The following is a 12,509-nucleotide window of genomic DNA, read 5'->3' on the forward strand; positions in this document are numbered from 1 at the left end:
AAAAAAGCTAACAGAATAAAAGTTTGAACCATGGAAATTTATCAAGATTTTATTTTTCTCAGGAATCCTGGTTAACAAACAAAAAGATAAGAATCAGGGAACAGTAAGAATAAATCAACAAAAATGAAATTTGCTAGGGAGAAAGATACCTGTTAAAAAGCTTTCATTTAGATCCCTAGAGCATGTACTATTGTACTATTATTGTTCATCTGCTTCTCAGCCTTAGAAAACTTAGGAAGTACAAACTAAAGAGTCTTACAATGATGAAAACAGCTTGAGCAACAAAAAGAAAAAACTAGAAATTGATGGGGAAGACAAAAATTATTAATTTGAAAATAAAATGTAAACATTTTAAAACCTAAAAAAAAAAAAAAAGCCTGAGGCCAGATACTATATAATTCAGTCATTGAAAGACATCAAAAACAATAGCATGTGAATTTAATTGTGATGATCTCAGATTATCAAGCAAATAAAAAAAAATATATTTACTGTTCTCAATTTTCAAAGCAATTTTTAGAGAGATTTCAATGCAAGCTCTAGTAGAAAACCAACATAATATGTCTTGTAACAGTACCAATTTGGATATAATTGGTATTCTCCACCTAATGCTCTTCCAAATACCTTGTGCTGTGGGGTTGGAGGATGGGTGGGCAGAGGAGGGGAGGTGAGATCAGGGAGAAGACAGTCCACAGATAGACGGGATGTGGATTGCCCTGTATCCAATATTTTCTAGGCTTTATATGCCCACATAAAGCCAAAGGTTGGAAACAAGTTTTAAGATTTCCAACAGATGCTACTCTCCTTCAAGTCTCAGGCAGCCAGAAAACTGTGGAAGGAATGATAGTGAGTTAACTCCGTTAAACAGAAACCCACTGCCAGATAGCTCCCAAATGTAGGTAGGGCTGCCATTTAAATAGCTCCACCAAAAGCCTGGACTGGAAACGCTCAGCCAGCAGCTTATACAAGTTTCACCGGTGCATTTCCCTACCTTTGCAATAATAAAACTCTGTGTTTAAGTTTTGTACTTCATGAACTCTACTTGTCATGTATTTTTGTGCCCCCCAGCCCAACTCTCATTTTACCTCAGCTGTGTTGAGTCACTCCTATGCTAGGAGAGAGCATTGCACTTTAAAAACCTGCCAAACCCCTCCAATTTTTTTTTTTTTTTTTTTTTTTTTTGCCTCTGCGATTTTCCAAAACCATTAGGTATTGCTCAAATCCATGCAAGGCAATCCAGAAGTTCATGAGATTTAACCCATTGGCTATATGGAAGGGTAGAGGGGAGTGGGGGGTTGGGAGGCACTCCTCCCCGGCAAAGCTCATAATGTAAACCTTTGTCCTGCTCCCCAGTGGAACTGAACCCCAGTTGTCCATATAAGTAACTAGCTCTGTAATGACAGTTTATTTTCTCTTATTTCTTCTTTGTTTTAGCCTCCAATTTTCTCACTCTTGCTGCCAGGTACCAGCTGCTTAAATAAACTACTTGCTCCCAAGTCTTTGTTTCATGCTCTGACTTGGCAGAGAGTCAAACTAAGACACTGTAATAGCAGAGTTTTACTGTATGTTTTTGGTACTAGAAGGTCTAGCACTAATTACTTACAAATACTCCTTCTGATTACATATTAATTTTACATTACAAAAAGCAAAACAAAACAGGAGGGTGGTTACAGAGAGATTGGCTGGAACCTTAAGATAGTTAAGAGAGATTTCAATATGGCTTAATATGTCCTGCATGTTCTGGGGCTCACCGCTTTTCTGATCTTATTGTTTATATTTATCTTCCTTGTTTATTGTATCCTATATTATCTGTCCACTTTCTTCGTTAGAGCTTTTCCATTTGTTCTTTTTTCAGAAACCTTATTGCTCCATCATTCAAATATCTGCTTTTTTGACATTCCTCAGAGAAGCATAACTTGACAAGCCTATCTAAATAGCGAAACACTTTATTTTTATCTCCTTGCCCTACTTAATTTTCCTTCATCTCCCTCAGCATTACTGACATTTTGTAATACATTTTTTCTAAGTTAATTACACAACCCTTCCCTATACTATATGTCTTCTGGGAGAACATTAATACCTCTCTGAAGAAGATAACAGCATCCCAAATCTCTACAACTTTTGGTAGACAATATCTGGTAATCAATAAGAAAGTACCAGGTGAATTTCTCAGGATATATATAGTCAAGAGACATAAACTACACAACAAAATGTATGTTTTAATAATTAAAGAATTAAGAACTACAACAGGAGATTAGTATAATGTGAGATTAGCTATTGAGTTATAAAGAGAACTCTGAAGAATACAAGAAGAGTAGATATTGGAAGAAACCACGAGCCCTTAGGACTAAGAGAACAAGAAGCAAATCTGAGAGAGGGGTCTTGCCTGCAATGTTTGGCATCCAGACCTCAATGGAGAGAAAGAGACACAGAGAGAGAGACAGAGAAGGAAGTAGGGGGCGGGGGAGGGAGGGAGAGAGAGAAAGGTTAAAGCCAATAAAAAGGCAAGGGAAGTTCTGTGGAGGATCTATGCTTATTGAATTTTCTGGTACTCCACCTTTGGGGATGGTGGGAGATGCCATATACGGGGAGTTGTTGTGCTATGGAAATCACCCTCTAAGTTTCAAGGGAAAACTGTCTAAAAGGAAGCAGTACAAAGAAAACTCCACATTCACTGTGGTGGTGCATTAAGTGGCTATGATCTAGCATGCTGGGGGAAGCTGCCATGGGGAGCTAATGCACACTGCCACAGACAGGAAGTTAAGAGAGAGCATAACAAACAGGAAGCAAGAAAAAGTCCTCTTTCTTCAGGTCCATTGAATATTCTTTGATGACAATGGTTAATTTTATTTCCATTGACAGGAGAGAAATATTCCAGTATTACAAGCCCAACAATTAAGAGGGAATTTGGTCCCTAGAGGCAATATATTTGTTAAATAAGCACCCTTTGGCTGCTTATCTTCATACACACCCTTCTGCTACAACTGAATTTCTGAGAAACAACAAAACCATGGTAGTTCTATTAGCAAGATACATTTACCTTTTGTACAAGTGAAAAAGTTATCAAACTTTTCCCAAATGCACAATCCCAACAGTCACTGTATTTACAACTTTAGTCACAGAACCCCTGAATATTTTGAACATTAACTGGTAAAGCTGTCAAAAACCTTATATTGGATTATAATGTAAATAAGACAAAAAAGAAAATGGCATATACAAATAAGCACACACATATTAATCGAGAAAGAATGCAAAACTATTACAGTGTTCACTTGTTTAGTCAGAACATTATAGTTGATATTTAAAGATTCCTTCCTCTACTATCTTTTCCTTATTTCCCCCAACCTTAGCCAGGACCTTAGTTGGTTGAGTTTCTTTACTTGGTTGAATGACTCAAAACTTTACTCCCAAAGGTTATGTCTTCTTAAATTGCTATGTCTTCTTCTTTCAGTTGCTGTGGTTTTCCTTTAACCTTTATTATTGGGCATTTGAGTACTAACAGTGATCCTAGAGAATCCTCTGGATTGCAAATATTGTTCTTGTCACCTTATATAGCAGCAACCTTATTTTTCCTCTGTAATTAGGAATGATCTCTTCAGCCAGAAGAGGAAGCTTCTGTGCTGCCTGTTATTTCAGTGGCACAAGGATCCAAAATGGTTAGGTGTCAGTCTGATTTTCTAATATACAACCACTGCTGTGTTCAGTAAATATGTATTCCTTCCTTGGGAACCAGCAAAGATTTCTGATACAGGAAATAAACAATTCTGATAGTAGTTACTGGATATGATAGTGAGAAGAGCCACTCCCGCTTCATGATTACCAGGCCTCTGTACCCTGAGTACTGGAAAAGAGCATCATATAACAGTATCTGATTCATAGCCTATAATGCATCCTATTAGAACCCTATCTTCTCAGGGTATTTTCTGCCAATTGATGCTACAAAGCTGTTTACCACCTTCCAATTAGTTCAACTGCTTTCAAGTAATGTGGCATGTTTTAGGGTCATTTAATTCCACTGATTTTAGCACATTGCTATACTTCATTTGGTAAAGTAAGTTCCTTGGTCAGAAGCAATGCTTTGTGGAATTCCATGATGTGTTTGCAAAGCATTCTCTGAGGTTTTGAATGGTAGTGTTGTCAGAACATTACAAGAAGGAACGAAAATCTAGATCTAGAATATGTATCAATTCCAGGAAGGAAGAAGAGCTTCTTAATCCATGATGAAATAAATGTAAATAAGTTGCCACAGGTGACTGGCTTTTATATCCAGGCAATGATGACAAATTTAGAGCTCAATATTCATTTCAACTGTTGAAAAATAAGGTATTCAGCAGGATCATTACTCAGGTCATTCTTGGTGAAAGAAATCACATCGTTGTTAAGCTTATGCATAGCCCCTATTCCTGTCCACATGGCTCTTTGTTCATAGGTTCATTGTTCAAACACTAGGAAGACTGTGGAAGAGTATGACTGACATCCACAGAGTGTGCCATTTTGTCCAATTGATTATGAAGAGCCTACCCTCCAGGAGACACTCTTTATTGGACTTTAATGTGATATGCAAATTTATTCACAGTTTGTGCCCATTCTGAAAGGATCATCCAGTCCTCTTCTCAATACTTCTTTATTACTAATTTTCTATTCTGTTCTTTTCAAATCTTTGACCATTCAGCCAAACAGTTGTCAACTCCTTATGAATTCATAGATTCATGCTTCTAGCTATCTCTTATTCAGACAAAGTAGACAACCAAATGTAAATGTAAATTGTTTTTGGTAATCCTTGAAAAATGTTATGGGTGAAAAGGTATTATTTATTCCAGTAAAGGTTTTACATTTGTAAGAACAGCTGCAATTGGAGTCACTATCTGATTAAGTTTCTAATAATCTACAGTTATTCTGAGACCTATCCAATCCCTGCAAAGGCCAAACTGGTGAGTTGGACAAATGTTAAGATAGGCATCTGCCCCAGGTGATATTACTACAGATTTTTGAGCAAAGGAAAGCTAGTTAACTGAGAAAACAAGGCATTTCTAGTGGTAAGAGAGGACCAAAGTGATTTGAGGGTTCAAGATTGTTTCATGTTTTCAGGATCCCTCTCATTCAGAATTAATGTGCTAAACTTCACACACAAACTCTGAAGATTGAATTCAACTGACAATGTAACTCAGCAACCAGTACACCTGGATTTTGTATTTGTTTCTTCAGCAATATTAGCCTCATGGGTGGAAGAAATAAGAGATTAATTTAGGACTGTCATGGAAGTTCTCTTGTTATCAGTTTCCGAAATTGAGATTAAAGGATCTTGTCATTTTCTTTCTGTAAGTGATCCTATGCACTAAGTGTTCAGTTGATGCCTGCCCTGCACACCATAGTCCTGGCAGTCACTGCTACTACCACAAAAGTCAAGTCTGGCATCCAACTGGGCTTCCAAGAAACTTGCTTCATGGGCATTCCATTATAACTATAGTTTATAGTTTTATTATTTGTAATGTCACTTTATGTCATTTGTTACCAGCAACACATTTCAAGGATTTCAAAACTAAAAGCCAAAGTCAAGATCAAATCAATCCTCAGATCCCATCTTTCCAGTACCAAGTTTGGGGCCAATCAGGGGCCACAAACCAGAGAGCTATTTGAATGTGGAAATATTTTTTATCAAGAATTATTAACAATAACAGGAAATTATAGTAATGGAGTGTTACCTGCAAGATGTGAAGATAATTCTAAAGGAAACAGGGATATCTGATATAAAAAGAAGTCATTACTCTTAGGGTTAAAGCAGAGCGAACATTTAAGGAACAAATCTGAAAGAATACTCTCCCTTTAGAGCTTCTGAGAGATGGTGTAGCTATTATCTACTAGATAGTAAAGACATCCTTTGAGTTGTAGCACTGGTAGAAATCTCTAGGAATCCCTCTGCTGGGGGCTTGGGGAAACCAACCACATAAAGGTACTGTGCTATGGAAGTGGTTGGCAATCTACCCTCTGGGGTGCCAGACAATGCTGTCAGTAGGGAGCTGCTGTACCTAGAATCCACTGACAACTATTGGGGTGTTGAAGGGAATTGTCCACAGGAAAGTGGCAAGCATAAAACTCACTGAATTAGTAGCAGTACCTTGAGAAGATTCCCTCTGGGATTTGGGGGGATGCTTCCCATGGGGAGGTGACATGCACTAATGACTGCTACTTGATGCAGGAGACTATCAAGAGAGTACACAGAGGAACCAGAAGTTCCCCTTCCCTTTCCCATATTCCTCTGGTGCTGTCTACTAACAAAGCTTAAAATTATGCCACCCAACAAAGAAGAATTTTCTCAGTATCACAACCAGAACAATGAAGGGTATATTTGGAGCTGACAAGCAGTATACTGGTAACTGACATATGAGGCATTTTAAGAAACAGGACCAAATACCACAAACCTAAGAGAAAAAAAAGCAGAATAAACTAACCAATAGTGATACAGATGATTTGGCATTATCAGAACAGTTTTATGATTATTATTGTCCAAAAAAAAAAAAAAAAAAAAAAGGAAAACATTGATAATGTTAAGTTCTGAAATCTACAAGAAATCAAATGCTTATTCTAGAAATAAAAATAATAAAAATTCTCACTAAAACATAAAAACACAAAATTTAAGAATACAGCAGATGGAATTAATAACTATTATTATTTTTTAATATATATTTATTTTGAGAAAGAGAGAGAGAGAGAATGGGAGCTGAGGACAGGCAGAGAGAGAGGGAAAGAGAGAATCCCAAGTAGGCTCTGCATTGTGAGCATGGAGCCCAACAGGAAGGTTGATCTACAGTGGATCATGACCTGAGTTGAAATCAAAAGTTGGCTGCTTCAGGTCACGATCTCGCGGTCCGTGAGTTCGAGCCCCGCGTCAGGCTCTGGGCCGATGGCTCGGAGCCTGGAGCCTGTTTCCGATTCTGTGTCTCCCTCTCTCTCTGCCCCTCCCCCGTTCATGCTCTGTCTCTCTCTGTCCCAAAAATAAATAAAAAATGTTGAAAAAAAATTAAAAAAAAAAAAAAAAAAAAAAAAAGTTGGCTGCTTAACCGACTGAGCCACCCAGATGCCCCAATAACTATTATTAAAAAGCATACAATTAGGAAACTTGATCATGGTCAGTAGTAAATATCTAAGTGAAATACAGAGAAGGAAAAAAAGGAATAGAAAAGCCAGTAAAGCCTTTATGACATGACATGGTGAAAAAAATTAACACATACTTAATAGAAGTCTCCAAGGGAGAGGAAACGGAGCTGGAGAGAGGGAAAAAACAAAAACAAGCAAACAAACAAACAAAAAACCCTGAAGAAATACTAACTCTGTTTAACTTACCTGGAATGGATGATCCTAGCTTAAAATTATCTCTCTTGGATTCTGCAATCAAAATGTGTCCACTTTCCTCACCACATCAATTTAATAGAGTATGTATAATTTTAGAATGTGATGGACAGAATTTGAATAGGTAGGAATTTAGAAGAGTTCAATGACTGGAAAGTTGTTCTCTGAGGTTTAGGGGCCATTAAGACAATTTAATATAATTTCATTGTAATTATATACTAAAGGAATTATTTTTGTGGTCTGTGTTTGCTTTTCTATTGTGTGGAGTGACCACCAGTATAAAAGCTTCTCTATAAAGTAGGCGAGTGAACAATGAATTTTGCAGTGTCTGTTCCCAGCAGTTTGAATGACAACTAATGATTTCCTAATTACCTGGGAGAAATTAGGATACTATTGAGCATATAAAGCTTATGAGGATGGGATTAGATGCTAGTATTTGTCTTTAGACCAAGTAAAGTTAGGGTGTAAAACCCTAAAGGCACCAGCACCACATACAATTCGTTTCTGAACACATATATTTCCTGTTCCTTTTCTTAAGGATTTCATTTTAGATAAAGCTTTTAACATAGCAAAAAGTACAATTCTTGGATCTTTCTTTGAATTCAAGTAAGTGCTGATTCACAGATAGTACATAGAAATATCATTTATTTGTGGTTTAAGCAAGGAATAAATTATAAAATTGCCTACTTATCTCAGGAGAGTTAGTTTTCTTTGATTTAGTGTCTCAAATCATTGTGAATAGAATGTACCAAAATGTGACTCAAAGACATTGAAATTGTTTACAAATGACTCGAAACGTAATTTCAACTTTTCTGATTGTTGTCTACTAAGTATGTGGAAGGAAGAAATTGCTACTGAATACTTGAAATCCAACTCTTGCTTATTTCTTGCTCAGCAACGGAGAGTTGTGCTTCTAAGACACAGTATCTCTGAACAAAGACCATTGCTGATCTTACATATGTGTTTTTGGGAAACATGCGTATCAAAAACTGATAGGCTGGTAGAAGCAGGAGTGTTTAGAAATCGGGTGACTTTTGGCCTCTGTTAAAGAATTGTTACTGCCACCAACTGGTTGACTTTCAGAGGGTGGGATGATCTCTGGGACAGTGGAGGTTCTCATTGGTTGATTGGGAGGGTTTTAAAATCAGTTTTAGAAGTTTCTTTTTATTAAAGCCAAATAATGATAAATATTTCTATAAAAGGATAGAAACTTTTTATTTTAAAATATAACAAAAAAGAATGCCTTTGAAATAATTAAAAAGGCATCTCCATTATCTGATATACTAAATGAAAGAAGTAACAGAGGAAAGGAGATTGCAGGTTAGTTTACAGATAGGGAGATAGTAAACAAATCTGAGAGCACAGTCAATAGTCAAGTTTATTAGATCTCTGATAATTTATCCTTGCTGTGAATTAACTGCAATAACTTTAAATTAAAGAAAGCACATTTACATAGAATGAAAAAAGAATGAATAAAGCTTTTTACAGAGAATGAAAAAAAGCTATACACATAGTGTATTTTTATCATTTACACGGTAATGAACAGCCCATCATATTTTGCCGCTTCTATTGGTATATGACACATTACCTTATTGATACCTCTCAAGTCCAAATGTACACAAGAAGCCAAAGCCACGATTAGAAATTTAGTTTCTCTGTATGAAGAGATGATTTAACAAACGTTTGTGCAATGTTTTACCAAGAGGCTGAACTTTGGTTTTCCTGTAGAGACCCCCTATTTCAATCTAACTAACGTTAATATAGAAAGGTATCTCCCATCTAATTATATTCAAAACTTAATGGTTGTGCTAAAGAATTAAAGAATGTTTTTGTGTTAGAGATGGAGAGAGGGAATAGAACTAAATTTTATTGAAGCCCCTGGTATTTTTCCAGGTGCTGTTTGATGTAATGAGCTTGTTTACTCATGTTATCTATTTAATTTTCACAGTAGCTGCCCTGTTTTTTATGAAAAACATCACATAAATAAGTAATCATTATTATTAGACATTTTATTGATGAACAATCTGTAACTCAGAGATATGATAAATTTCTGTAGTCAAAAAATAGATTGTGGGAGCTGGGACTGAAATCCAGCCAAACATCTAAGCCCTTGAGAGCTCTATGATAAAATAAAATTAACACTCATGTCTTCTATCCCATTGCATTGCAAAGTAGTGTTATTCTTGGTGAATAATTCTGTGCTATGAGTATCAAGAATGTTTAGCTATGTGGCTTTTAATTTCTGTTATCCTGTATATGATTTTGTGGGAAAAAACTGAACGGGCCAAGTAGGTTATATTGACTGTGACTCAGTTATCCTCTCGGGCAAACATTATTTACTGAGTTGCCCCTTGTCCTGCAAATTAAGCCATATACCATGCACACTAAAGTGCTTGCCCTGGAGGAACTCAAGTAGGGCAGCTTTAATAGTCTATTTTGTTCTTTTAAAGTGTTGGCATTCAGCTTACTGGAAGGCACATGATAGAACAATGCTTCCCCCTTTTCAGTAAATGATGCCACATTTGTTGTTTTCCAATTTTCTAGTTCTCTGTAGTGCTCCATGACTTTCCAGCTGCACTTGTGACTGTGCTCGGAAGTTCATTAGTCAATTCCCTCAACACCCAGGGACCCATTTTACTTGGTCCTGCTGGTTTATGTATGTTCACATTTTTAAAAAAGTATTCCCCGGTGAGTTTTAGTCAGTAGTTATTTTTTCATTTCTTTCCAATTCTGCTAACTTCATTTTCTTTGCCAGCATTGCTTCTTAGGTTGTTATACTGTCTCCAGTTTTTATCTTCTTGTTTCCTATGAATCATGGGCTTTAAAAAATTAGCTAATTTTTTCATTTCTTCAGACAAACCACTCATTTCTCTAATTTTTTTTTTCTTTTTGCTACTGGAATTTTTTTTCTGGCATTACTTTAAATTCTATTATTATAAGTACCCCTTTGCCCTTATCCCAGATTCTGCTTTGTTTATTCCCCTTATCTTTATTGTTTTACTATTGTTTTACTACTTAATCACATTGGAGTTTACCCTTTTGCTCACTAACATATGGATACTTCAGCTCACAACTTTTATACTTAAATTCTCTGTTAAGTTGCTTGATATGGGGCACCTGGGTGGCTCGGTTAAGCCACCGACTTAAGCCACTGAAGTCGGTTAAGCCGCCGACTTCAGCTCAGGTCATGATCTCACGGTCTGTGAGTTTGAGCCCCACATCAGGCTCCGTGCTGACAGCTCAGAGCCTGGAGTCTGCTTTGCATTCTGTGTCTCCCTCTCTCTCTGCCCCTCCCCCACTCTTACTCTGTGTCTCTCCTTTTCAAAAATAAACATAAAAAAAAATTAAATTGCTGGATAGAATAACATCCATAGTAGAAAAAAGACCAATGTGGTATATGGTATACACACACACACACACACACACACACACCCCTAAGTAATTAACACGGCGGGGCGCCGCGGGGCGGGGTTGTATAAATCATGAAACAACTTTGTGTTACCTGCTATAAGTCTAAGATTCAAATGACTACTGTTCATGAAAAATGGCCCCTACATATTAACTATGTTTTGTCTTTTGTATTAGGATTCTTTCACATATAACTTGTTTTGTTTGAGGCAAATTATGCTCAGAAACTAAGAATGTCTTTGCCAATAATTTAATATAGGTTCACTACAGGAATTATAACCTATAATAATATTTCCCAAGCCAACTACATATTTTAATAAGCTAATAAAAATAACATACTCCAAACCAATAAGAGATTAATTACATTCTTGTTCAAGGAGAAGGATAGATGGAAGACACAAAGTCAAAATTTAGTTGTACCTTTCAACAAGTTGGTTCTCCAAAGAGTCGGCTTTGCCAACCAAGTGCTGCGAGAGCCAAAGCAAAAGACCCTTGTTGCTGGAGCAGGTTGCTAGGGAAAGGAAGCTGCCAGTTCTGGTGGGCAGGAAGATTTCCTTCAAGGGGCCGCTGCACAATTTTCACCACTACTGGAAAAAAGTTGCCTCGCTGTAGCAGAAACAAATGGCCCACAGTTGTTGGAAAGCTATTTAGATCAGCAAAGGGTAGTCTTGCCCAGACTGAACACTTGGTAAGTCCTCGCAAATTCTTGATATTTAAAGTTTAAATATCAATTTTGTCATAGCTCCTCTTCCATATGTTCTTACTGATACGTTCTTAGCAGCACCTGTTAACAGTTGAGCTACTGAGTACTTCTTGACAATTAACAGATGTTGATAACAACATCCCAACACACCTTCCTCAATGTAAAAAAATTCACCCTTAGATGAAAACAACTTCACCTGAGTCGTAAAAAGTGGATTTGAAACCATACCAAACCAATATACAACACCTATTTAGCAAGAAGAGCAAAGCTACTAGCAGTGAAAGAACTGAACCAAAGATAAGCATGACTCCTTTGGAGCTGTTTCTGACCTCATAGACTGGCAATTACTCTTCCATTTAAAAAATTATTTTTGGGAACCAGCCAAATTAATTCCAGTGTGATTCACACAAGTATTGGCATTCCTTTCAGGTTCCAGAGAAGTTTACAGCTGCCTTTATAATGTCAAATGTCTTCCCACAATCTATACTTAGCTTCTAAACTGTATTTTTTTATCTACCTAAAGATGCTCTAGAATTTGCATTTGAAAATATAGAATATTTTTCCCGGGTTTCTTTTTATGTATTTTGTCAGTCTTGATGAGTCAGAAGTCTTTGCTAAGACACTGAAAACAGCAGAATGAGACCTCACGATAGAAGAAGCTACACACATAAGCATACACTGGGGGGAAGGAGGGTGGTGGCTGGATGGCTCAGTTGGTTGAGCATCCGACTTCAGCTCAGGTCATGATCTCACAGTTCGTGAGCTTGAGCCCAGCGTCCAGCTCTGTGCTGACAGCTCAGAGCCAGGAGCCTGCTTCAGATTCTGTGTCTCCCTCTCTCTCTGCCCCTCCTCTGCTTGCACTCTATCTCTCTCCCTCTCAAAAATAAATATCCATTAAAAAATTAAAGAAAAAGTAATACACTCAGGGGGCACTTGGGTGGCTCAGTCGGTTAAGCATCCAACTTCAGCTCAGGTCATGATCTCATGGTTGTGAGTTTGAGCCCCACGTTGGGTTCTGTGCTGACAGCTCAGAGCCTGGAGCCTGATTCTGTGT

At 37.2% G+C, this 12,509-nt stretch overlaps 1 long non-coding RNA gene across 2 annotated transcripts in view; it reads right to left on the minus strand.

Annotated features, from left to right (window-relative positions):
* LOC131485104 (uncharacterized) overlaps positions 1-11,629 on the minus strand; it is a 322,880-nt gene extending 311,251 nt beyond the window's left edge. For both annotated transcript variants that reach the window (XR_009248640.1, XR_009248641.1), the window contains exon 1: positions 11,173-11,629. This is a non-coding gene — a long non-coding RNA (uncharacterized LOC131485104). The remainder of the gene's footprint in view (positions 1-11,172) is intronic.
* Positions 11,630-12,509: the final 880 nt, after the last annotated feature.

The sequence above is a fragment of the Neofelis nebulosa genome, chromosome 9, assembly GCF_028018385.1.
Source record: "Neofelis nebulosa isolate mNeoNeb1 chromosome 9, mNeoNeb1.pri, whole genome shotgun sequence".
In the NCBI taxonomy this organism is placed as follows: domain Eukaryota; kingdom Metazoa; phylum Chordata; class Mammalia; order Carnivora; family Felidae; genus Neofelis; species Neofelis nebulosa.